This window comes from Mustela nivalis, assembly GCF_964662115.1.
Source record: "Mustela nivalis genome assembly, chromosome: 6".
In the NCBI taxonomy this organism is placed as follows: Eukaryota; Metazoa; Chordata; class Mammalia; order Carnivora; family Mustelidae; genus Mustela; species Mustela nivalis.
This window is the reverse complement of record NC_139025.1, coordinates 137850956-137869690: the sequence shown is the minus strand read 5'-3', so window position 1 is coordinate 137869690 and position 18735 is coordinate 137850956. Positions and strand designations below refer to the sequence as shown.

General features: G+C 40.4%; 1 pseudogene across 1 annotated transcript in view; it reads right to left on the bottom strand.

Moving 5' to 3' along the window:
- Window positions 1-18735, bottom strand: part of LOC309867647 (myocyte-specific enhancer factor 2A-like) — a 1299761-nt pseudogene that overhangs the window by 797266 nt on the left and 483760 nt on the right. The window lies entirely within an intron of this gene.

Sequence of the window (18735 nt, the reverse complement as noted above, 5' to 3'; positions counted from 1 at the left end):
TATTAGGTACAGGGGAAACCTGTGGTGTTCACAGCTACAAAATGGAATTCGGTTTTAGTAACAGTTCGGGTAGTAAATTTTGAGAGGCCAAAAAAAGGGAGGGTGACCTGCTGTCTCCTCTCAGCAGGATGGCCCTTGGGCTCTTGTTCAGAAAGGATTAGTTTCTCTTTCAAACGTACTTACTTTACTGAACTGCATACCAGGACGTTTCTTTGTAAGGTCACACCTGATTGAGACAAGACAGTCTCCCGACACTGAATTTCCAAGATAATCCTTACCACTTTGTAAACCATTTATAGCTTTGAAAGTGTTAAGTGATTCTTCCCTTACTCTTCATGCACGTTCATGAACTTCTGCTGTACATTAGAATAGGAGTTACCACATTCACATTTACTGTCTATTTTCTTGTGTGCCTTATGAGATGGCTTTTCTGACTGTATCTCAATAGTCTTTCTTTCTATGCAGGTTTATAATCAGTACAGCTACTGTTTTCTAAAATACTATTACACGAGGCTCGGAGTTTGTATTTCAATTACACTGACCAAGTAACAATGTATTCCGTTTTCAGAAAGTGAATATTTGACTGTTAACCCTTTTCCTGTCTGCCCAGTGTGACCTGGAGCGTGTGGACTTGACAGACACCCTCACCCAGACTCCATATACAAACACCACATACACATGCACATCTCCTGGTGGAAACCAACTCAGAGTGGGGAAGACACGAATGGTGTTTCTTTAGAACTGACTTTTCTTACCGTTTTAGACTCGTGTGTTTTGTATCACACCATCACCAAAAAATTTTATCCTTCAGATGAAGTATTTTATTAATAAAAGACAAAAAAAAAAAAAGCTTAGAGGACACCGCACTGGCTCAAGTACGGTTTCCAACATCTGTCCTTCCCTCAGTGCGTGAACCGTCCTGCATTGAGTGAGAGTCACCATTGTATGTCTGCAGATGGTCCCAATCAAAACTCCATCTTTTGAGCCCTAATTATGTCCATTGTGTTAGAGACTAAATCAGGGGTTTGTTCGAAAAGAACAATATATGTTTTACCATTTCGTTTAAGTGTAAGGACAACTAATAAAGCATTAACCTATTTTCTGTATTAACAATCATGCGCACAAAAAATACATAGTAAATAAGGAACCAGAAAACTCCTGGCATTGGATCATAAGAAGCTAGATGATTAGAATGTGAAAAAGATTTTACAAATGTAAAACTTTTATTTCTCTGTAGAAACTTTCTTCACTTTGCTGTGCAAGAAGACACTGCTTTGCTATATTTAAAATGGCTTTTTTAAAAAGAGATTTATGTATTTGGTAAATGTTTGTAGTCAACAGTTCACACAAGAAGCTGTACACGGTTTGATCATGTAAAACCGTTTGGCGGCACAAGCTGGACTTTGTTGCCATCCTTGAGATAAACCTTTTAAGAAAAATAAGTTAATCTCAATTTTTCCCTGAATGTGTTGTTCTTTCTTCATTATACAATAAATATTATAGTGAACTTTTTATCAAATGGTTAAGAAAATGCTAGAGGTTGTTGTAAACTATTTGTATCCTGCACTCACTACAGTAAAGACGGACTGGCTTTTCCTGTGTACTCCAGACTCTGTCATGTTTGCCGCCAGTCGTCCGCTGGCCCCGCCCCCAGATGCTTCTCCTGTCCCTTCCCCTCACAGGCCTCTTCCTGCCCGAGATCCCCTTTACCTACTTTGAGGCTTGGTCAAGGAAGCTGCGGCCACAGCTCACCAGCCTCGCCCACAGCTGCTCCTGAGGCTTCCCTTCCTGGGCTGCCCGGGTCCCTGCAGGAGACAGGGGGCGATCCGGGGCCCAGCTCGGCCAGCCTGGCCCGTCACTGCAGCCGGCGTGGATGGGGCCGGCCCTCGCAGGCGCTGCCGCACTGCCCGCAGGATATACCGGCGGGGGGAGAGGGCGAGTTACTGCTAAACAGGCTCTGAGGATAGCGACTCGGTCTACCCAAAATGCACACCCAATACTGAGCGAGCCGCAGCAGAGGACAGATTTACTGAATGAGTTAGTTTCAAAAATGACAGGTGTGAAAACTTACCTTAAACTTGGCAGTGGCAAGCGCTCTCTTCCTTGGATTTGCCTTTTAAGCCAGCTCGTAACGGAGCACATTCTTGCTGTCAGTTAGATTAAAAGCTAAATTTTTGTGCTGGTTTTACTCGCTGGCTCCAGTGAGGCTCCTATTAGCAGGTTTTGAAAGCTGCTTGAGTCCCGTGGCTAAAAATAGTCTGATAACAGCTGCAGCTGCTTAAAATCAATTCATCGCGATTTCCAGGCTCGCTCCCACGGGCGCCCTCCGCTAGCCTGGAGCCTGCTTTTAAGCTGATGCTGCCTGGCACCTGCCTCGAAGAGGAGTTTTCGTTTGGAACTCTCCGCCAGCCCGGTGGCCCCGGCCTGCTCTCATGTGCCCGGCCAGTCGCTCGGCAGGGGTCAAAGCACCACCTAGGCATGGGACCGAGGAAACCGGTTGTGTTTTCCTGTCCTCCACAGAAAGGGGGTTCCGGAGAGGTGCCTGGAACATTAAGGAGAGGGGCTCCTCAGGGGCCCGTGGACTCGCGCCATCACACCGCAGACACCGCTGAGCCCAGTGTGGGAGAGGTGAGCCCTGTGCCCCAGCTGTCACAGGGTGTGAGCTGAGGACACGCTCTTCTCAGCCAGCCCCCAGCCAATGACTGCACACAGCTGGGCTACGCCCCTTCCCTCCTGCAAGGAATCATCTGCACTCCCAACTCCCATCTGCTTCTGCTTCCAGACAACCCAGACTGACACGAGCTCACCCAGCTTTAGAGAATGCTTAGACTTCAGTCACTTCCTGACATCATCTGCCTGCTCACTCTCTACCAAAGCAGCTGAAGGCAGCTGGGGAAGAAAATCAAAATCACAGTTGTACTAATTGGTTTCACTGTAAACTACCCTCCCACCCCGCCCCACTCCCCCTTTTAAGCTTTTTTTAAACTTTACTTTGAACTTACTTCTAACTTACATAAAAGCTGCAGAAATCATCGTTTCCATATATCCTGCACCCACCTTCCCGACAGTTAACATTGACATAACTGTCGTTCCACTATCAGAACCAGGAAGCTGACGCTCTTCCAGGACTACTAAGCCCGCCTTCCGGTGCAGGCCAGCATCAGCACGGCCACCTATAACTAGCTCCTCCAGTGTGCATGCCCCAGCACAGCCACCGGGGAGCCCTGCCTTCCGTTACTGGCCAGCACCACCATGCCCACTTGCAGCTAGAATGAGTCCCTCTGGCCAAGGGCCTACATGCCCTCCACCTCCTTTTCTGCAGCCTAACACCTGTCCCCGACCTCCACTGCAATATGCACACCCAGGGGTAGAGGGTCAAGTTCTAGGGCAGCACACAGACACTCGGGTCCTCTGCCAATGCCAGGGAGCCCCCAGTTGGCCCTAGCCCTTGCTACCTGCCCTGACCCCATCACAACAACTTTATCAGCAAGTGACCTCTGCCTCTACCAAGGGGCCTATATCTGGCCCCTCACAGTCGAGTGTGAACACCACTGGCCCTAGCCACTAATGCTGCCTGCTCTGGTCCCTAGCTACTAACTGGTTCTAGAGGCTGAGAAGCCCAATAGCCCTTACAGGTGCTGCAGACACCTGCAGTGATCACCAAGAACACTGTTACCAACAGTGTGGACCCCAGTGGCTTGAGCCAAAGAGCCATCATGCCCCAACTGAACCTACTGCTACTGAACACTCCTGCACCTGTTGCCCCGCACCACTAGACCTGGTCACAAGGCAATCCGCGCTCCCCCATATGCAAGTGAAAGTCTTCTCTAACCAAAAGCAATCCATAAAGTCTGGAAGACATGAGGGAAACATGTCTCTACCAAAGGGGAGTCCAGTAACAGGACCCAAAGAAACAGAGATGCAGGTATTGCCCATCACAGGATTCAAAATAATTGTAGTACAAATGCTCAGAGCTATAAGAGAACACATAACTGATTCAACAGTATGAGGAAAACCATACAAGAACAAAAGGAGCAGCTAAACAAAGAGAAAAGAACCGAATTTGGGGGCTGAAGAATACAATGAACTGAAGAATTCAATAGTTTCAACAGTGTAGTTGAACAGAAGAGAGAGGCAGTGAGCAAGAAGGCAGATCAGTTGAATTTAAACAATTAGAAAAAATAATGAAAAGGCACAATCAAAAGAAACAATGTACATATTACTAAAGTCCCAGAAAAGAGGGAGAAAGGAATGAATAGCTTATTTAAAGAAATAATGACTGGGAATTTCTCAGACATGGGAAGAGAACTAGATATCCAAGTTCATGAAGCTTGGTCACCATAAACCTTCAACCCCAAATGTTCTCCAAGATATATAATAATGAAATGGTCTAAAAATCAAAGACAGAATTTTAAAAGCTAGAAGAGAAAAAAAAAATTCTCTCACACAAGGAAACCCCCATAAGGCTCTTAAAGGATTTCTCATCCGACAACTTACAGGCAAAGAGAGAGTGGGATGATAAATTCAAAGTGCTGAGAGAAAAACTGCCAGCCAAAATACTTTACCCAGCAAAGCTGTCCATCAGAAATGAAAGTGAAATAATAAAATTTTTCCCTAAAAAACAAAACCTGCTAAACTCTTGCCAGTAAACTACATTATAAGAAATGCTAAATAACAATAAACATACAATAATAATAATACACATATAAAAATAAATAATAAAATCTTCCCCTAATAAAAGCTGCTAAACTTTTGCCACTAAACTACACAAGAAATGCTGAAAGTGGGCGGTGCCTGGGTGGCTTAGTCGATTAAGTGTTTGACTTGATCTCAGCTTGGGCCTTGATCTCAGTGTTGTGAGTTCAAGCCCTATGTTGAGCTCCTTTCCAAGTTAAAATAAATAGTATTTATTTTATATTGGATCATAAAATAGTAATGAGCCCACTTTAAATAGAATTTTTTTTAAAATTAAAAAAATGCTAAAAGGATTTCCTCAAGCTGAAACAAAAGGACACTAATTAGTAGCTTGAAAACATAGAAATATATGACACACTGGTGTAGAGTCAGACTTAGAATACCTTAACACTGTTAATATGGCATTGTGCTAGGTAAAGATTCACCTAAAGATTAAAAGCCAAAGGTATGAAACCTAGGTATAGCTTTGACAGTTTGTTAATGGATACACCATTAACAATGTAAATAGTGTCATCAAAAATATAAAATGGGGGAGAAAAGGATAGATTTTTTTAATATGCAATCAAATTATTATTAGCATAAAATACACTGATATCTATAAGATTTGTTATGCAAACCTCATGGGAACTCCAAAACAAAAAGCTACAACAGATACACATAAGATAAGAAGGGAATCAAAGTATACTGATACCAAAAATCTCTTATTTACATAGGGAGGCAACAAGAGGAAAAGGAAAATGGAACTATATACAGCCAGAAGATAATAAAGTGGCATTCGTAAGTCCTTACCTGCCAATAATTACTGTAAATGTTAAGGGACCAAATTCTCCAAACAAAAGGCAGACTTACTGCCAGGATTAAAAAAAATAATACCCTATTATATGCTACCAGGGACTCACCTCAGCTCTAAGGACACACATAAAAATCAAAGGAATGGCAAAAGCTACCCCATGCAAACAGAAGCCAAAAGAACATAGGTAGTTATACTAATACCAGACAAAACTGACATTAAGCCAAAAACAGTTAAAGTGACAAAGATGGTCACTGCATAGTGAGTGATAAGGGGGTCAATTCATCAAGATACAAAAATCATCAACTATATGCACCCAACTTTAGAGCACCTGAATTACATTAAGCAAATTCTAACAGATTTGAAGGAAAAAACAGATAACACAATAATAGAAAGGATATTCAGTACCCTACCTACCAACACAAGATCATCTAGATAGAAAACCTGTGAGAAAGCACTGCACTAGAACTATACTTTAGACCAAATGGACCTAACATGTATAAACAGGCCAACTAACAGCAGCAGAATACACATTCTTCTCAAGTGCATACAGAACATTTTCCAGAATACATCACATGTAGGTCATTAAAGAAAAAAAAAAAGTCTTAGCAAATTTTAAAAGATTGAAAAAAACCCAAGTATCTTTTTTGACTATAGTGGTATGGAACCAGAAATTAATAAATAACAGGAGGAAAGCTAGAAATACAACAAATATATGGAGACTACAAAACATGCTCCTGAATATAGGCCAAAAAAGAAATCAAAAGAAAAATCAAGAAGTATCTTGAAACAAATAGGAATGGAAGCACAACATATCAAAAGCTATGGGACATTGCAAGAGTAGTTCTAAGAGGGAAGTTTATAAAAACAAAAAATCTACAACAGATACACATAAGATGAGAAGGGAATCAAAGGGTACTGCTACAGGAAAAATTCACAAATACCTACATCAAAACACAAGAAAACATGAACCACCTCAATTTACAGGTCAAGGCACTAGAGAAAGAACTAAGCCCAAATTTAGTAAAAGGAAGAAAATTTAAAAGTAGATGAAATAGAGACAAGAAAAATAATTAAAAAGATCAATGAAACTAAGAGCTGTTCAAAAAAATGTGAAGAATTTGAAAATCTGAGAAGACAAGTATCACGTAAGGAGATTGAATCAGTAATCAAAACGTCCCAACACACACACACACACACACACACACACACACACACACACACACTTTCTACCTCCCAACACAAAAACGTATAGGACCAGATACTTTCACTAATGAATTCTACCAAATATTTATTATAATTTTTTTTATTTTTTTATAAACATATGATATATTATTAGCCCCAGGGGTACAGGCCTGTGAATTGTCAGGTTTACACACTTCACAGCACTCACCATAGCACATACCCTCCCCAATGTCCATAACCCCACCATCCTCTCCCTCCCTTCCCTCCCCTGCAGCAACCCTTAGTTTGTTTTGTGACATTAAGAGTCTCTTATGGTTTGTCTCCCTCCTGATCCCATCTTGTTTCATTTATTCTTTTCCTACCTCCCAAACCCCTTCACGTTGCATCACCACTTCCTCATAACAGGGAGATTATGTGATAGTTGTCTTTCTCCAATTGATTTATTTCACTAAGCATAATACTCTCTAGTTCCATCCACATTGTCGCAAATTCTACCAAATATTTAAAGAAGAGTCAGTAGTGACGGTCTTTCTCAAACTATCCAAAAATTAAAGAGAAGGGACTCCCAAACTTATTTTACATGGCCCGCATTACCTGATACCAAAGCCAGATAAGGAGCCTATAAGACAAGAAAATTACAAACAAATATACTTGATTAATATAGATGCAAAAATCCTCATCAAATATTAGCAAACCAAATTAATTAGCACACAGCACATTAAAGAACCACTCACCATCCAGTGGGATCTGTCCCTGGAATGCAAGGCAGTTCCACACACACAAATCAATGGGTGACTGTGAGACACAGTAACAGAAAGAGAAAAAAAAAATCATCTGACATATCAACAGGTGGAAAAAAGGCATTTTATAAATATAACAACCTTTCATGATAAAAATGGTCAACTAATTAAGTATAGGAGAAAGACACCTCAACACAACAAAGGTCACATATGACAAACCCATAGCCAACATTGTAATGGTGAAAGCTGGAAACTTTTCCTCTAAGGTCAGGAACAACACAATGATACCTACTGTCACCACTCATAGCCAATCAGTTAAAAAAAGTAAAAGGCAGGGCACCTGGGTGGCTCAGTGTGTTAAGCCGCTGCCTTTGGCTCAGGTCATGATCTCAAGGTCCTGGGATCGAGCTCTGCATCGGGCTCTCTGCTCAGCAGGGTGCCTGCTTACTCCTCTCTCTCTCTCTCTCTGCCTACTTGAAATCTCTCTCTGTCAAATAAATAAATAAAATCTTAAAAAAAAAAGGAAAAGGCATCCAAATAAGAAAAGAAGGGAAACTGCCTTTGCTTATGAATGATATGATCTTATATACACAAAATTCTAAAGACACAACCAAAAAACTGCCAAAATGGACAAATTCAGTAAAGTTGCAGGATACAAAATAAACATACAGCAAACAGTTTTTAGCATTAACAACAAAATATCTGAAAAAGAAACAAAATAATCCTATTTATATTAACATTTAAAACAATACTTAGGAATAAATCTAACCAGAAAGGTAAAAGTTTTATATGGTGAAAACAATGACTTTGATGCAAGAAACTGAAGAAGACACAAGGAAATGTAACAGTAACCTGTGTTCACGGATGGAAAGGACATTGTTAAAATGTCCATACGACCCAAAGCCATTTATAGATCCAGTGCAAACTGTAAAAAAAACATCCCCATGACATTTTCAAAGAAATAGAAAAAACAGTCCTGAAATCTATATGGATCCACAAAAGACCTTGAACAGCCAAACCAATTCTGAGAAAGAACAAACCTGCAGGCATCACATTTCCTGATTTCAACCTATTCTCCAAGCCACCATCGTCAAAATAACAGGCACATAGGTCAACAGAACAGAATTGAGAGCCCAGACGAAGGAAAAAACAAAACAAAACAAAAACCTCCTGCATATAGAGTCAACAACTATTGACAAGGGAGCCAGGAATACTGGGGAAAGGACAGAAAGAAGATCTGTGGGGAAAACTGGATGACCACATGCGGAAGAATGACGGTGTGTCTCTATCTTACACGTTCACAAAAATTGACTCAAAATGGATCAGACTTACACATAAGACCTGACACCATAAAACTTCTACAAATAAACACAGGGAAAAAGCTCCTTAAAATTGGTCTTGGCAATGAGTTTTTGGATTTGACACCAAAAGTACAAACATCAAAAGCCACAGTCAACAAGTGGGACAACATCAAACTAAAAAGCAAAGAGACAACAAAATGAAATGGGAATGGGAATGGGAGAAGAAATGGGAATACGAATGGGAGAAGATATTCGCAAACCACATAGCTGATAAGGGGTTAATAACCAAAATACATAAAAACACATACAGTTCAATAGTATAAAAACAAACCATCTGATTTAAAAATGGGCAGAGGATCTAAGTAGACATTTTCCTAAAGAAGACATAAGGATGACAAACGGGTACATGAAAAGATGCTCAACATCACTACTCATCAGGAAAACGTAAATCAAAACCAAAATGAGGTATCATCTCACCTTCAGCAAAAAGAGGGAACAAGGGTAAGGGTGTGGAGAAAAGAGAACCCTTGTGCTCTGTTGGTGGGAGCATAAGTTGTTTCAGTCATTATGGAAAATGGCATGGATGTTCCTCAAAAAATTAAAAATAAAACTACCATATGACCAGGCAATCCCATTTCTAAGTGTATATCAAAAGAAAATGAAGACAGAATATCGAAAGATAGCTCCCCCGCCTCCAACTTCAGGTGTCACCTAAGGAAATGCCATCTTCTCTAGAAAATCTTTCTTGTTTTATCCACCATGAATCTTCTTATCTATTACCTTCTCACAAGGCCCAGCACGATTTACCACATCAGCGCCCTTAATATAAATTTTACCTTTCCCCCCAGATTAGAAGCACCTTGAGGGCAGGGCCAATGCCTTGCTTTCACATAGCCTCTTGGCATATAATAGGTGCTCTGAAAGTTTGTGAATGAATGAATGAATGGTAACACATGTTCCTTACTCGGGGTGGCCAGTGGGATTCAAAATAACAGTATTTCCTAAAGTTCTGGGAAGGTCTCCCTGTGATCAGAGCCCCTCCCCAGAGCACTGCTGTAGTTGTCCCTTGGGAATCCTACAGAAAAAAGGGAGGGATGGAAGAGGGCCCAGGGCCCAGGTAGGTTCTGCACATCACCACCATGCCAATCCTTCCCAGGGCTGTGGGGCCTGACCACGCAGGGGGCAGGGAGAGTGGCCCATCTCTCCTCAGAAGCTGTCATACCCAGGTGGCTCCTGGAGAACAGACAAAAATGGATCCTGTACCTTCCCCCTCTCACCACTCCCTATGCCCTTACTGGCCCTCCTCTCTGAAAATAAGCTTCGAGGAACCTTGTCCTAAGGTGTTAAGTATTTCGGGGAAATGGCTAAGTTTTGGGGAAGTTTCCTTTACTGACACAAATGAGGTTTATTTCTCAGAGTCAAGGAGCCTGGCTCACTGGCACCACCCAGGAAATAGGCAGGTAAATTCTGATTCCACAGTTCTCCCTCAGGTGAAGGCAGGGATCTAACGTCTTAACAGGTGTGGCCAGTAGCACATTGGGGACCAGAAGATATTTTCTCAGTTCTTCTCTTGCTTCTCTTCTCTCAATTCTGCCTCCTCCTAAAACCCTGTTTTGGGAGGGAAAGAGCAGCAAAGTCCCAAGCAAAGGGGTTCAAGACCCCAGGTTCCCAAGCCAGTTAGCCTGGGTGGGACTCCCACATCCCCATTTGCAAGTTACATGATCTTAGCTTCATTTTTCCGTTAACAAAACAGGAAGAGTAAGTGCCAACCTCCCGAGGACACCGTAAGGAAGTGAGTTCGTGATAAAGCTCTTAGAGCATCATCTAGCATCTCGGGAGTGTCATGGTTTAAATGGGGATTATTTTTATTCTGCACTGCATCCCAGTCTTTTCCCAAAGAGAAATCTTCACATCTGTTTGGGTCCTTCCTATAGCCAAGCTCAGGTTCCTGCCTTGCCAACCCAAGTGGCTACTGTCTCAGTTCAGGAACTTGAGTTCTTTTTCCACTTCTCCCCTCCACACTCCAGCCACGGCAGCCTAGGCCTTACATGGAGCTGTGACCATCCCCCAGCTGATATCTTCCAGACAAACCTTCCTCAACTCTCAGCACCACCCCAGCCAGCACCCAGCTGGTGCAGGGCTCCAAGTACACTGCTTCAATAAACAGATACATTAGTCTACTAGGAGGTCATCCCATCGTCTTCTCTGCCACTCCCTCTAGGCACCAGGTATGGGGAAGTGGGGAACCTGCCAAAGCACAGGGACAGATACCCTGATCTCCTGCTAGGGAAAGCAAACACTTTAAAACCCCATCTCATATACAAATGGTTGTAACTTTTTAAGACACACATTTCCGCTAAGAACTCCTGGCTTATGTCAGGAAAAGGCTTTCAAGGAATGGTAGAAGACAGGCCAGGAGAGGGAAGCTTCTTTGCTCATTTAAAAAGCAACATGAGGGGACCTGGGTGGCTCAGTCAGTTAAGCTGCTCACTTTGGCTCAGGGTGTTGGGATCAAGCCCAGTGTCAGGCTCTGTGTTCAGTGGGGACCCTGCTTCTCCCTCTGCCCCTCTCCCTGCTTGTGCACATGCACTCTCTCAGGTAAATAAAATCTTTCAAAAATAAATAAATAATAACAAAAAAATAAAAATAAAAAGCAACATGAAAGCTATGGTCATAGCTGGGGAAAAACCCACAGGGAACAGGCAGCATTGCCCCATGCATTTTACCTACAAGTGGGTAGCAAACCCTTTTAAGAAAAGCTTTCTGAAGCAACTGGGTGGCTCAGTCCATTGAGCATCTATCCCTTGATTTCAGCTCAGGTCATGATCTCAGAGTACTGGGATCCAGCTCTGCATCAGGCTCCGTGCCCAGCAGGGAGTCTGCTTGAGGATTCTCTCTCTCTCCCTGCTTCCCTCTGCCCATCCTCAAGATGACAACATATATCAATCCTGACTTTACTCCTTCCCACCCCCAAGAACAATAACAATTATTCATGGACAAGACACCACTGAAAGAATCCTAGAATATGGAGGTGAGGTTGAAGCACCACAGAGACCAAGACAGATCTCATTAGAAAGGTAGAGAATTAGCTACACATCGACTGCATTGCTCCTCACTCAGGCTGGCACAGCAGCACAACAATAGCCTACTGTTCCTCTAGAAGGAAAAGAGAGCTTAGGGTGGACATCCAGCTCCCCCAGCATTGTGGGCCCCTCCCTGAGAGCATCCACACTTGCCCCATGGTGACTATGGGGGAGTTTGCAGGGCTTGACCACCTGTAAAGTCTAGAACCTGTAAAGAAAACTTTTCAAATGTGTATACACCAATGTCAGTAATCAAGAATCACAAAGTATCAGATACAGGTGACACTGCCAAAGGAAACTAATAAAGCTCCAATAACTGACCCTAATGAATGAAAATCTATTAACTGTCAAAGAATTCAGAATGATCCCCTAAATTCCTCTTTAAAAAGTTTAGTGAACTATAAGAATACACAGACAACTAAACCAAATTAAGAAAACAATGCATGAACAGAACAAGTTCAACAAAGAAAAAGAAACCATTTAAAAAAAAGAGATAGATCCTAAAGTTGAAAAAAATACAATGACTGAAGAATTTAATAGAGAGATTCAAAACAGACTTGACAAGGCCAAAGAATCAATGATCTAGAAGAGAGGATATTTGAAATTATCCAGAGAAAAGAAAAGAAAAATGAGGAAGAGTGAAGAAAGCATACAAAACTTAAGGAACACAAATGGAGAAGAGAAAGGGAGAAGAGAAAGAGAAAAGGACAGAAAGTATATTTAAAACAACAATGGCTGCTAACTTCCCAAACCTGGAAAGAGAGATGGGCATCCATTTTCACGAGGCCAAAAGGACTGTAAATTGGTGAACCTGAATAAGGATACACTGCGATACATCGTAATTAAAATGTCAAAAGTCAAAGACAAAGAACTTTAAAAGCAGCAACAAAAAAGAGAGAAGTTACACACAAGGTAATTCCCATAAGACTACCATCAGATTTCTCAACAGGAACATTTCAGGCCAGGGATGATATATTCATAATATTCAAAGAGAAAGAAAACTGTCAGCCAAGAGTTCTATACCCAGCAAGTTGTCCTCCAGAGATGAAGGAGAGCTATACTTTCCAAAACAAACAAAAGCAGAGGGATTTCATCACCACTAAACTTGCCTTCCAAGAAATGTTAAAGGGAGTTCTTTAGTGGAATTCAAAGGATGCTGATTAAAAGCATAAGAAAGTAACATAAAACTATCTGGTAACAGTAAATACATAGTCAAAATTAGATTCTATAAAACAGTAATTGTGATGCATAATTCATTTACACCTCTAATTTAAAAGATAAAAAATAGGGCACCTGGGTGACTCAGATGGTGAAGAATCTGCCTTAGGCTCAGGTCATGATCCCAGGGTCCTGGGATCAAGTCCCGCATCAGGATCCTGGAATCGAGTCCCGCATCAGGCTCCTTGCTCCTTGGGGAACCTGCCTCTCCCTCTGCCTCTGCTTCTCTCTCTCCCTCTGTCTCTCATGACTAAATAAATAAAATCTTAAAATAAATAAATAAATCAATAATAAAAATAGTAGTAAAAACAACCATAATTACAATGTTATTGTTTCACAATATAAAAAATATGTAAACTTTAGCATCGATAAACTAAAATAAGGGAGAGCAGAAGTAAAAGCATAGTTTAGGAATGCTATAGAAATTGTTATCAGTTTAAAATAAGCTGTCATAATTCTGATACTTTATGTTAGCCTCATGGTAACCACAAAGAGAAAATCTGTAGTTATCACAACAAAAAATAAAACAGAAAAAAATGATAAAGAATTCAAAGCATACTGATACCATAAGACACCAAAATACCAAACAAGACAGTAGGAGAAGAAACAAGGAGCAATGGATCTACAAAACAGTCAGAAAACAATGAAATGGCAACAGTAAGTCCTTACCTATCAATAGTTACTTTAAACATAAATGGATTAAATTTTTCAGTCAAAAGACATAAAATAGATGAACAGATTGAAAAAAAAAAAAAAAGAAAAACCACAAGACCCAATGATATGTTGCCTACCAGAAACTCACTTTAGCCTCAAAGATACACAGACTGTGAGTGAAGAGATGGATAACGATACTTCAAGCAAACAGTAACCAAACAAAAACAACCAAACAGGGGTAGCTGTACTTAGACCAAGCAGAACAGATTTTAAAGTAAAAATGGTAAGAGACACAGGTCATTACACACAGATAAAGGGGTCAATCCATCAAAAAGATATAAAATGTAAGTATTTATGCATTCAACATTGGAGCACCTGAATAAAACAGAGGATAAAGGAAAAACAAACAGCAATACAATAATTATTGGAGACTTTAATACCTCACTTTCAACAATGGATATATCATTCAGAGAATTAATTAAAAAAAAAGTGGATTTGAACAGTATAGACCAAAAGGACCTAACAGATATACAGAGAGCATTATTATCCTACAACAGAATGTACATTATTATCAAGTGCCTATGAAACATTTTCTAGGACAGACCATATATTTGGCCACAAAACAAGTCAAAGAAAATTCAAGGTTAAAATCATATCATGTATCTTCTCTGAACACAATGATATGAAACTGGAAATCAGTAACAGGAAGAAAACAGGAAAATTCATGGAGAAATGGAAATTAAACACCACTCTATCTTTTTTTTTTAATTTTATTTATTTATTTGACAGAGAGAGAGAGATCACAAGTAGTCAGAGAGGCAGGCAGAGAGAGAGGGGGAAGCAGACTCCCTGCAGGGCTCCATTTCAAGACCCTGAGACCATGACCTGAGCCAAAGGCAAAGGCTTAACCAACAGAGCCCCCAGGCACCCCTAAACACCACTCTCTTAAACAACAGATCGATCAAAGAGGAAATTAAAGAGGGAAAAAAAAACTCTCCTGTGACAAACTAAAATGGAAACACAACATACCAAAACTTACATAATATGTGCAGAAAGGAGTTAATAGAAGAAAATTCATAGCAATAAGCACCTACATTAAGAAACAAGAAAGATCTTAAATAAGCAATCTAACATTTTAAGAAACTAGAAAAAGAAGAACAAAGTAAACCCAACATTAGCAGAAAGAAGGAAAGAATAGATTACAGCAGATAAATCAAATAGAGAATAGAAACACAATAGAAAAGATTAATAAAACTAATAGCTGGTTCTTTGAAAAGATAAACAAAACTGATAAACCTTTAGCTCGACTAAGCAAGGAAAAAAGAGAGAAGACCCAAGTCAACAAAATTATAAAAGAAAAAGGAGACATCACAACTGATACCACAAATACAAAAAGGATCATAAGAGACTACTGTGAACAACTATTCATCTACAAACTGGACAATCTAGAATAAATAGAAAAATTTTAAAAAATATATAATCTACCAAGACTGAATCAGGAAGAAACAGAAAATCAGAATGGATCCATACTAGTAAAAAGATTGAATCAGTAATCAAAAATCTGCCCAAAAAGAAAAACCCAGGACCAGATGGTTTCACAGTGGCTTTTACCAAACATTTAAAGAAGAATTAATGCCAATACTTTTCCCAAACTTAAAAAAAAGGAAACATTTCCAAACTTATTTTATGAGTCCTGACCAAAGGTAGAAAAGTATCAGGCACTACCTGATACCAAAGCTAGGAAAGAATACTATAAGCCAATTCTCAAATTCTCAATAAAATACCAGCAAACCAAATTCAGCAGCACATTACAGAGATCATTCACCATGACCAAGTGGGATTTATTTCAGGGCCAGAAGGTGGTTTAACATATGCAATCAATGTGATGCACCTTACTAACAAAATGAAGGACAAAAATCATATGATCCTCTCAATAGATAGAGAAAAAACATTTGACAAAATTCAAAATCTATTCATGATAAAAACTCTTAACAAATTAGGTGTAGAAGGAATGTGCTCAACATTACAATGGCTATATATGACAAGGCCACAGCTAAGATTATGCTTGATGATGAAAGGGTGAAATCTTTTTCTCTAAGATCAGTAACAAAAACAAGCTCACTCTCACTGCTCTTATTCAACATAGTCCTGGAAGCCCTAGCCAGAGTGATCAGGCAAGAAAAAAAAAAATAAAAAGCAGGAAATTGGAAAAAAAAATGTAAGTAAAATTGTCTCTATTTGTAGATGACTTGATTATGTATACAAAATCCTAAAGACTCCATTAAAAAAACCAAAAACCAAAAAACAAAAACTAGCAATGAATTTGGTAAAGTTCCAGGATACAAAATTAACATACAACAATCAGTAGCATGTGTATACACTAACAATGAATGACCTGAAAAGAAATAAAATGATTCCATTTGCAGTAACATCAGAAACAAATATTTAAGAATAAATTTAACCAAGGAGGTGAAAGAATACTGGACACTACAAAAAGACACTGATGAAAAAAGATAAAAATAAATGGAAAGGTATCCTGTGTTCATGGGCTGGAAAACTGAATATTGTTTACCTTTTCATATTACTTAAAACCGTCTACAGATTCAATGCTATCCCTATCAAGATTTCAATGGCAAATTTTACAGAAGTACAAAAAAATCCTAAAAATTTATATGGAAGCACAAAAGACTGAATAGCCAAAGGAATCCTGAGAAAGAAGTACAAAGCAGGGGCATAACACGTCCCGATTTCAAGCTATATTATAAAGCTGTAGTTATCAAAACCATGTGGTAATGGCATTAAAACAGATACAGACCAGCAGAACAGAAGCGAGAACCCAGAAATACATCGATCGGTGCCTATACAGTCATACTGAGAAGGGAGCCAAGAAAACTCAATGGAGAAGAGTCTCCTCAATAAATGGTTCCGAGAAAATGGGTTTTCAGGTGTACAAAAATGAAAGACCTCTGTCTTTTTCCACTCCCCAAAATTAACTCAATATGGATTAACAACTTGAATGTAAGCTCCTTTATGGTAAACTTCTTGACACTTGTCTTTGCAATGATTTTCTGGATAGAACACCAAAAGCATAAGCAACAGAAGCAAAAATAAAGAAGCGGGACTAAATCAAACTAAAAACCTTCTTCATAGCAAAAGAAACAATCAACGAAATGAAGACAACCTGCGGAATGGGAAAAAATATTTGCAAACCATATATCCAATAAAGAGTTAACAGCCCAAATACATCAGGAACTCACACAACTGAGCAGTGAAAAGAAAGAAATGTAACAATTTTTTAAAATGGCAAAGCACCTGAATAGATATTTTCCCAAAGAAGTTATACAAAGGGCCAACAGGTACATGGGAAGGTGCTCCACATCACGGATCATTAGGGAAATGCAAATCAAAACCACAGTGAGATATCCCCTCATGTCTGTTAGAATAGCTATCATCAAAAAGACAAGAGATCACAAATGCTGGTAGGGATGTAGAGGAAAAAGAACCTTTACCATTCTTCTTCAACCCCAGGAAGACTTCATTATTAACAGAGGCAGTTTAAAGAACTACCTTCCCGAGGAAGGACTGTGGCATGGCCTTGACTGGGCAGTCCTGCTCAGGGTGACCCTGGACTTCGGCTTGGTCTCTGCAGCCTTGTCACTCCAGGGTAAAACGGGAGCATCATTTTCCTGATGACGTAGATTCCCCAGGTGTCCACAGTATTGGGCACTACAGTTCAATGAAAAGACTGAACATTTCCTATCAAATCTAATTACTTCTTTAAAAGATTTTATTTGACAGAGATCACAAGTAGGCAGAGAGGCAGGCAGAGAGAGAGGAGGAAGCAGGCTCCCTGCTGAGCAGAGAGCCCGATGCGGGGCTCGATCCCAGGACCCTGGGATCATGACCTGAGCCAAAGGCAGAGGCTTTAACCCACTGAGCCACCCAGGCACCCCTCTAATTACTTCTTTAAAACATTAACTCCCAAGACACTATAAATGTAGTAAAATGTGTAAAAAACAAGCTTCATGGTATCTCTTGTGTATACTAAACAAAACCACTTTAAAGCACATTGTACAGACCAATCAGTGAGACCCTGCTGGTTTACCACTTCTGTTCTTCACCTGTTCGACCTTGAGCAGCACAAGCCCTGGGGGGATACCCCTGGACAGGGGCACCTCCATGTTCTCCAACATTGTCACACATCTTTTAATTCTGAATTACCACCCCCGTTTAAAAAAAAAAAAAAAGAATCCTCAATTTTTCTTCACAGAAGAAATTATTTTATTCCATTTTTTTAAAGTAAGAGATACATATATTTATTCTTTGCCCGGCAAAAGCCATTTCCCTGTAGGTCTCTGCCTGGTGAAGTTAATGATACATTAGAGAAACCTGCGGCCTCCAGGGGCACAGTGAGCGCACGCTTCTGGCTGGAAAATCATTCACATGATCAAAGCAGTTCCTGTAGCAAAGATCCACAAGTTCATTTTATCCTGAAGACCATTTTGGTTTTGAAGAAAGGATTTCCTTCTGAAGATACTTTAAGTTTACCAACCAACTGAACCTAGGGCAAATCGTTCCCCACACAGCTGAGAGGAGAAAAATGAGAAGCCCATTTCAAGCACTCTTGCCACCACACTCCCTTCCTCTTACTTGAAGAAATCTTCCCAGTTCATCTCTAGGCCTGATGTGTCCAGGGACATAAACCACCTCCAAGCTCAGCATTTGTGCAGTCTTCCTCCCTGAAGGCAGGCTCCTTCGAACCATGTAAGCCCATTTCCACCCTTCCATGGGACCAAGATGGGCTCCAGCCAAACAGGCCTTCACCCTCACCTCGTGTACCCCTGCTCCACCTGCAAGGCCTGAGGCTGACCCAGGCCTCCCTTGAGCCTCTAGCATGTTGCAGCAGACACCTGCTGTGTAGACGGGAAAACCTCCGGCCGATGGGAGCTTGTGGTTTGGTCTTTTAACATTATGAGCTACACTATATAAAGTGTATTTAGACAAAGAAAAACACTGAGCCTGATTCTGGGGCAACGGCTCTAGACTTCCCAAGATTAGAGTCAGGGAGG